Source organism: Nycticebus coucang, chromosome X, assembly GCF_027406575.1.
Source record: "Nycticebus coucang isolate mNycCou1 chromosome X, mNycCou1.pri, whole genome shotgun sequence".
Classification (NCBI taxonomy): Eukaryota; Metazoa; Chordata; class Mammalia; order Primates; family Lorisidae; genus Nycticebus; species Nycticebus coucang.
The window spans coordinates 30562770-30572554 of NC_069804.1; positions in this window are offsets into that span (position 1 = coordinate 30562770).

A 9785-nucleotide genomic window follows, 5' to 3' on the forward strand; every position below is an offset into this window, starting at 1 on the left:
TGTAAATAAGGTAGTTTTGGAAATGGTATTAACTCCTTTAATTTCTTATTTTACTTCCAAATAGCTTTACCTGTAACTAACAAATTGATGTTAACAGCCTCTTGTCATTAAACTAATGATCCTGGCAACAAAAATAAGAACCAAATGTCCTTCCTGGAAGAAGAAAAACTTGATTATCTCAAGTTTTTTTTTTTTTCTATCATAACATCAATTACAGGAAAATGACATATCTTTGCATGACATCTAAACATGTACGCCATCATGGTTCCCAAGATGAGAATGAAGTTAATAAACTTAATGATGCCCACTCCTGTTTGAATATTCCGTGAAAGCCGGAGTAAAAGAGTTGAATAAAAGACATAAGATTGCAGGGCGGCGCCTGTAGCTCAAAGGAGTGGGGCGCCGGCCCCATATGCCGGAGGTGGCTGGTTCAAGCCCGGCCCCAGCCAAAAACTGCAAAAAAAAAAAGCACAGCATTTCAAAATAGGAAGGAATCTTAGCGGTTATCAGATTCAATATGTTAGTACCAGTTTCCTCCATAATTACAGCTTTTCAACTTGTCTGCATATGACTCAAGATTTAAAAAAATATGTAAAATACATCATGACCCACTACTATACAAACTGGATCATAACAGAAACAGAATTTCTATAAAAGAGTACTTACTCATTATGTGTAATGAATTCAAGATTTCCCCACTCATATTCTATTTTGTGTTTTTAATCTTTACAAAAACCCATTACGTTGATTTTATGACCACTAATGGATTGAGACTTGCTCTACAGCCTTGTTAATCAAAGTGTAGCTCTTGGACTAGCCCCAGCAGCAGCTTCTGAGGGTTTCTTTAAAATGCAGACTCTTAGGCTTCATCTGAGACCTGCTGCATCAACGTGTGCATTTTAATCAGATTCCAGGGAGATTCTCAGTGCTCCAAAATTGGAGAATCATTGCTCTCCATTACCCCTAAGGACGATCAAATCAAGTAGCCTTTCCTTCAACTCTTTCACTGATGAGATGTTTTCTCCCTTCCTGCGTGACACATTTTATTTTCAAACAATTGTGCTTTAAAAACACATCTTTATATTAAGTGGAAATTGATATGTAAAGTATCAATTTGGAGACCAACACAGAAATAGCATTCCACAAATGGCAAATTCCTCCCTTTCCCACGTAAGCTCCACCCACTGGCATTAGTGTATCTTCTGATAAACAAATCTTCTTGAAAATTTCCACTTCATTGCACATGATAGTTTCTTGGCTAAGAATTGAGGAATCTTTGGGACTCTTCACCTTCTCTCTCGACCATCCTGATGAATTTTTCCATCCAAATATTTCTACCACTGAGCCTTTCTCAAATTAGCATCTAAAGACTCCAGGACGGGGGAGGAATGGTCAATAAACACAGAAAATCATGACCAAAAAATTCCACATTCATTATGGTCATACAGTGAGACACTTAGTCCACATTCTGAGCGGGGGGTGGGGGAGAATGACAGTTCTAGGTGCATTTTGTTAATACAGAGGTATTTTTTTGGCCTAGAGAGGCACTAATGCTGATACCCTGATACCACCCATTTCTTGCCAGATTATTTCTCACCTCCCTGGATCCTGACTCATCCCTCTGGAAAATCTGCAATATTCTGCACATGTTCAAAATGCAATGAGTAGGGCAGCACCTGTGGCTCAAAGGAGTGAGGCACTGGCCCCATATGCCAGAGGTGGCGGGTTCAAACCCGGCCCCGGCCAAAAACTGCAAAAAAAAAAATAATAATAACAAAATGCAATGAGTAGTTCTATTTTTAGTTCTTTGAAGGATGGCCATAGTGTTCTCCACAGTGGTTGCACTAATTTACATTCCCACCAACAGGGTACCAGGGTTTCCCTTTCTCCACATCCTCCCCAGGATGACCTGGGGTGAGATGATGTCTCATTGCAGTTTTCATTTGCACTTCTCTGATGACTAATGATGTTGAGCATTTTTTCATACGCCTATCAGCTGATAATAAGTTATGGCCTACTTTAAAATAACTAAAACAGGGTGGCGCCCGTGGCTCAAAGGAGTAGGGCCCTGGCCCCATATACCGGAGGTGGCAGGTTTAAACCCGGCCCTGGCCAAAAACTACCCAAATAAATAAATAAATAAATAAATAAAATAAACAGTCAAATTAGAATTAACACAAGGAAATGACAAATGCTTGAGGTGATGGATACCCCAATTACCCTGATTTGATTAATGCACATTGTATTCCTGTATCAAAAGAACACGTGTACCTTATAAATATATACAACTAATATATACCTATAGTAATTAAATTCTTTAAATGCAATGAATATGTGCTTTCTTCTCGTACTTTCCATTCTGCCCAAGCTGGATAACTGTTCCCACCATTCATTCCAAATTGTGCTTCCCATTGTGTCAGCTGTTGAGCTGGCCATGGGCCACTTAGTTATCCAGCTGGGATGTAAAATGTACTAGAGAGTTGTCCCGGGGCTGATGCATTTCTCCTATGAGACTTCATGGCAGTGTGAGTATAAACATATTTTCCGTATCTTTCTGACATTCAGAATGGTTTGTATTCTTAAGAAGACGAGGTATTCAAGGAGATGTCACTGTCCTGATAAGATAAGGTTGTGAGAATAGTTTCCCATTCTTGGGAAATGTCTTGGATGCATGTTGAGGCTTGAGGGAGTTGTTAGGTCAGCTCTGTGATCTAATTCCCTGGAGATGAAGTTTCCTTCTTAAAATCACTTCTTGACATTACTTATGACTTTGCTGCCATTGGGTCAAGGGAAAACACTGCAAGTTTTTAAGCCTAAAAATCTAAGGCATGAGGCTGTCCCATGAGCTAGAAGATGAAAGAGAAAACATTTCCCAACTTCTTCCCCTTTTTGTGAATTCCTAACAGCAGTCCAGCAGGATGGCCAGAGTAGTGGTTTGCAGTACTCGAGAAGAGGTGATGCTTCTGCAATACAAGAAGAACAAGATGCCTTCTGCTCCCCAGCGAGAATTATTTTTATTACTTTGTCTCATCTCCAACAACAAACTGAGGTGAGATATTTGAGGAAAACAAGATACAACTAACCTCTGATATTGCCCATCATGATAACCTATCAGATTACCTAATATTAATAAGATTTATTGAATGTAAAAGGGGACGAATACTTTTCTTTTCTTTTTTTTTTTTTTAATTTTTTTGCAGTTTTTGGCCAGGGCTGGGTTTGAACCCGCCACCTCTGGTATATGGGGCTGGTGCTCTACTCCTTGGAGCCACAGGCACCACCCCAGGATGAATACTTTTTTAAACAGCTTTATTGAAATATAATTCACATACCGCAAACTCAGCCAAATTAAAGTATACAATTCATTGTACTTGTTATGCGAGAGCTTACAGGCTTCCCTCCTACCCTTCTATTAATCTGAAATAAAAAATAAAAATAAAATAAGGTATACAATTCAATGTATGGATATATGGCGTACTCCCTGGGTGTAGGACACAACCACAATTCTGATTTACCTGTCATGTGTAAAGTATATAACCTAATGGTTTGTGCCCTCATATTAATCTGAAATTAAAAGAATGAAAATAAAGCATACAATGCAATGGTTTTTAGCATTTTCTCAGAGCTATGTCTCTATCACATGTAATCAAATTTGTTTATTAAATCAGAACTGTGTACAATAATGCAGTTATGGGGTACAATGTGCTGGTTTTATATACAATTTGAAATACTTACAACAAGCTGGTTAACATAGCCTTCACTGCACTTCCTTAATTATTGTGTTAAAATCTTTATATTCTACACTTAGTAGATTTGACATGTACATGTAATCGAGTTTTGAAAATTTTCACCATTCCAAAAAGAAACTTCACATCCTTCGGCAGTCACCTTCTATTCTCCCCATCACCTGAACCCTAGGAAAGCACTAATCTAGTTTCCATCTATGTAGATTTGCCTATTATGGATATTTTATTTATATCTTTATTTTATTTTTTAATTTCAGATTAATGTCAGAGTACAAATTTCGGGTTACATTTATTCTAGATATTTTATATAAATGGAATGTTATAATATCTAGTTTTTTGTGACAGGCTTCTTCCATGTAGTATAATGTTGTCAAAGTTCACCCATGTTATAACATGTATCACTACTGCATTAATTTTTATAGCTAAATAATATTCCGTCACCTGGACATGCCACGTTTTGCTTGTCCATCCATCAGCTGAGGCACATTTCAGGTGTTTCTATCTTTTGGCTATTATGAATAATACTGTGAGGAACTTTTCATGTCCAAGTTTCTGTGTAAACACATTTTCAATTCTCGTCAGTTTATAGATAAGAGTAGAATTACTGGGTCATATGGTAACTCTATGCTTAACTGTTTCAGGAGCTACCAGACTGTTTTCCGAAGCATCTATACCATTTTACATTCCCACCAGCAATGTATCAAAGGCTCTCGTTTTTCCACGTCCTCATCGAAACTTGTTATTATCTATCTTTTTTTTTATTATAGCCATCCTATTGGGTGCAAAGTGGTATCTCAAGGTTTGAATTTGTATTTCCAAAAATGAGCACTCTTTTTTTTTTCTTAGACAGAGTCTCACTATGTCACCCTCAGTAGAGTTCTGTGACATCACAGCTCACAGCAACCTCAAACTCTTGGGCTTAAGCAATTCTCTTGCCTCAACCTCCCAAGTAGCTGGGACTACAGGCACCAGCCACTTTGCTGCAGTTGTCATTGTTGTGTAGCTGGCCCAAGATGGGCTGGGACCTGCCAGCCTTGGTGCATGTGGCTGGCGCTGTAACCACTATGCTATGGGAGCCGAACCAGATAAGCACTCCTAATATATCTCTAAATCACCCCCATGTAAAAAGCAAATATTTGAGTTAATCAATTCCTTGATAAATTGTGTCTAAAGAAGCTGACTAGGGCCAAGCCTGGTGGCTCAAGCCTGTAATACCAGCATACTAGAAGGCTGAGGAGGGAGCGTCTCTTGAGCTCAGGAGTTGGATATCAGCCTGAGCAAGAGTGAGACCCTGTCTCTACTAAAAATAGAAAAATTAGCTGAGCATTGTGGTGGGCACTTGTAGTCCCAGCTACCTGAGAGGCTGAGGCAGGAGGAGTGGAGTGGAGCCCAGAACTTTGAGGTTCATGTGAGCTAGGCTGACCCCACGACTTTCTAACCTGGGTGACAGAGTGAGACTCTGAAATTGATAAATAATAAAAAAAACAAACACACCAATTTATTCCCAATCTTTATGGGAAGAAATTTTATTATACAAGAGAATAATTGGGTTTGAGACTCAGAAATCATCATTTTAAATAATCAAATACTATGATCCAGTCCCAGCTGTAGCCCTCCTCTTTTTCTGTTCTTATCAAGGGTGGAGGTGGTAAGAATTAGGGAGGAAAATATTGGTGTTAATAAGTTGCTTATCTTCTCTGAGAATCAGTTTTCTTATCTATACAATGAGGCTAATAACAGTACATAATTCACACCACCATCTGAGGATTAAATGAGATCTTTTCCCATGTAAATAATAGTGCCTAACTAAAAATAGAGGTCTTCCCTATTGTAACAGTTTAAAAAAACATCTTCTGAGAGTATGGAGGATTTATTAAGCATTTTGATCAGTTGTTTTTCATCTCTACTAAATGCTTTTAAAGAAATTAGCTCAAAAATTATCAGGAGTATAAGTTAGCTATTAGTAAGAACAAACTCTGAAACAAACTGTTAAGGGAGTTGGTGCACTGTACCCGTCTTTAATGGCAAGGAAGACATGCAGCTTTTTGGTGAGTTAACAACTATTCTACCAAGGGGTAGATGTGGCGTTTAGCTCCCTCGACCAAATAATTCTTTGTTTATTACAGACTGAAGGTCTTTGGATTCCCTGGCAACCTAGGAAATATAATATAACTCCCTAGCCTTGGATTCTTCACCTTTGTCCCCAGAGATGCTGGACAAAATTGTGGAATAGGCAAACTTCTTGTTTATTCTGTTGTTTTGTCTGCTGTTCCCTCGTCCTTTTTGTTGCCTTTTTTATTCAGCCAGTTCCTTCTGTGATGCCCTTTGTTTACAAAAGGTCTCCAGGTATGGATCCAACTTTAGCTTCCCTTTCCCCCAGGAACCCCAAACACTAACCCCTCTTAATCCCCTACCCCAATCCCATCTAAACCTACCTTAAGTCTGAATGACTTGTTATATAGCTGATAAACAAATGTAGTGACTCAGCAAGCTTTTATTGAATATGTACATGTGTCTGACAGTGTGCTATGCACGGAGATGACTATAACACAATTGTGCTCTCCAGTTGAATGGAGAAGCTTAACAAGAATGCCAGTGGGTATAAAGCAGTATGATAATAATTAGCTAGAATTTATGTCACAGAGTTGCCGGGAGAATAAGATAACTAATTATTATAAGCTCTTAGAACAGTGCCTTGGCCTGTAATATGTTATATGCATATTTATTAATATATTGTATGCCAGAAGAGGGATATGCCCCGGGGACTATAGGAACACAAGCTAAGACTACAGCCCAACCCAAGGTACTGAAAGCCTGAGGTAGGTCTTGAAGATGGTTAGGGTTTAGCCAAGTTAAGATGTGGAAGAACCATATTCCAAGTGGAGAAAATAGCATCTGAAAACACAAAAAGAAATGAAAGAATATGACAGATCTCAGAATAATTAAGAAGTTCACTGTGACTAGAATATTGGTAAAATGAGAAGGTATAAAGGATGACACTCAGGTTGTAAAGAGTCTGGGACCAATCAGTAGATGGCACTACTGGCCTTAATTTTTTGCGCTCCTTGCATCTGTAACTTTTGGTAGCGCTCTCTCACATGAGGTTTCCAGATATACTTACACTAAAATAAATACTAGTTGTTTATATGTATTTTTCTGGCAACTCTATTCCCACCTTACTATGGGTTTGGCCATATGACTTGCTTTGGCCAGTGGGTCATTAGGAAAGCAAAATCATTAACACAGCATAGTTTGGAAAAAGTATTTGTGTCTTTTGGCTTTTTTTGTCCTTAGACCCTACCACTGCCATGAGAACATCCCTGGGCAACCCTGCTGGAGGGATATGCGAAGTAGGTGAAGGGGTGTCTAGTCATCCCAGATGGCTCATTCTACACCAGCCAAGAGCCAGATAATCCCCAAACATGAGTGAGGGCCCATCTAAGATCATCAGAGCCACCTACCCAATCTGCAGCTGACCACAGACACATGAATGAGCCCAGAAGAAACCCTCAGCCTCCCCAGGGACTCATGAACAGTAAGTGATTATTTTTGAATAGTGTGTTCCGTAGGATTATTAGAGCAACAGGTAAATGATGCAAAGCTGCATCTGCTAAATGAAGGAGCTCACTAGTTCATCAAACATTTACTGAGCACCTACTACATATAAACAGGAGATTTAAAAATGCTTTAAGTGACTCTCAAAGGTAACAAGACAAATTTATAGTAAAGGGTAAATGTGGGTTAGTAGTAGTATCAAATAATTTATTTAACTAGTAAATCATTAAAACTGTAAACTCTATAAGGGTGAAAACAGCATCTATCTTGTTGACTAAAATAGAATCTGGCACATAATAGAGCACTTATAAATAATCACTGACTTAGTAAATGAAAAATGGCTAGAAAGTGACCAATGCAGGTAGATCAGTTAATTTGCTTTCAGTTTCAAGTAATAAAATACCCAAATCACAATGCCTTAAACTGAAAACACATTTAATTATTTCATGTAACTAATAGTCTGGAGGTAGGTAGTTTCAGGGTTGAGATTCAGCTCAGCAGTATTTTTTTTATACTTATAGTTTTTTATTAATGTTGTTTTTCTTTTCCATACTGGTATGTGAAATAGACTTAAAAAGTGATTTTTCCCTTTCACAGTGTGTGTTAGCTTGTTGAAGAGTTAAGTTTGTTACGTCAGGTTTTAAATAAAAACCTATTCTCAACAAAATCAAACTAAATTCTAAGTAACTTGGGGGCTAGTGTATGGTTAATCTGATTTCTTTTTCACAGAGACAATTATCCAGATTTTTATTTCTTTCAACACTGTTTATTTCCTTGGTTATCTAGAACAATTCTATGTAATAAAAATATGCGAACCACACATGCAATTTTTCATTTTCCACATATTAAAAAAAAGAGGCACTTTACCTTACAAATGCAATCAATGTAACCTTGTTTTTTGTATCCTCAATAAATCCCCAACAATAACAAAATGTATTTAAGCCCCCCAAAATAAAACATAAAAAAAGTACAATCAGTTTTGATAAAGTATTTTCTTTAATATAACATAACCCCACTATTGTTTCAACCTGTACTCAACATAAAAATATTAATGACATATTTCATATTATTTTTTCATACTAAGGTTTGTTATCTGATAAGTATTTTATATTTTAGCACGTCTCAGTAAGGACTAGTTACATTTTAAGTCCTCATGTGTATAATTGCATCAACATATTGAACAGAACTGATCTAAAAGGAAAAATTGGGTATTTTGTCCAAGCTTTTGTTTAAATAAAAACCGATTAAACTTCGAGTGAATATTAATTATTCCTATCAGTCTCTGGAGAGTTTTTCCTCTCCTGAAAATTTATGATATTATAAAACCAGATATATTAAACATTGAAGCCACTACTTGAAAAAGATAGAAGACAAGAATCATTGTCACAAAAAATACAGCCCATTCCATTTCCACTCCAAATTGGTAACCTTATTATTTGAAAAATATACATGAAAACACTCTGTGACTACTGAAAGCAAATGTGAATAAAAATCTCTACTTATGCGAGAGTAAGTATATGTTCAAAATTACATCATAGCTGGGCGCGGTGGCTCACGCTTGTAATCCTAGCATTCTGGGTGACCGAGGCAGGTAGATAGCCTGAGCTCACAGTTTGGAGACCAGCCTGAGCCAGAGCTAGACCTCATCTCTGAAAAAAAATAGCCGGGCGTTGTGGCAGGTGCCTGTAGTCCCAGCTACTTGGGAGGCTGAAACAGAATTGCTTGAGCCCAAGAGTTTGAGGTCGCTGTGAGCTGTGACTGCCACGGCATTCTACCAAGTGCGACAAAATGAGACTCTGTCTCCAAAATAAAAATAAATAAATAATAAAATAAAATATATATGAAAAATTATAGCTCTACCTTTGTTATATTCTGACATTTCTATTTGCAATAAAGTTGTATTAACAAAGACAGAGCTCTTTGTGAATATAGCAAGAATTTTAGTTACTAAAAAAAAAAGAAAAAAACGTTACTTCAATTTTGCAGCCAATACCCATACCACCTCCAATTCCTACTAACATAAATAACAGCATAAAATTATTTCAAGAATATCCTTACATTTCACTAAGAAATATTTGCCATAATACTTTGGTAAGAAAATAACTGGAATTTCACGGATGCCTACTTAATAAAAAGAAAAACACCATATACAAAAATCTGAAAGCTTAAATCAGCATAAGAAATTTTGCATGAAATCTAAGTAAATTTTCTTTTTTTTTTTTTTTTGGCCGGGGCTAGGTTTGAACCCACCATCTCCGGCACATGGGACCGGCGCTACTCCTTTTTTTTTCTTTTGAGACAGAGTCTCACTGTGTTGCCCTCAGTAGAGTGCTATGGCATCACAGCTCACAGCAACCTCAAACTCTTGGTCTTAAACGATTCTCTTGCCTCAGCCTCCCAAGTAGCTGGGACCACAGGCGCCTGCCACAATGCCCGGCTATTTTTTTTTTTAGAGACAGAGTCTCACTTTCTTGCCCTCAGTAG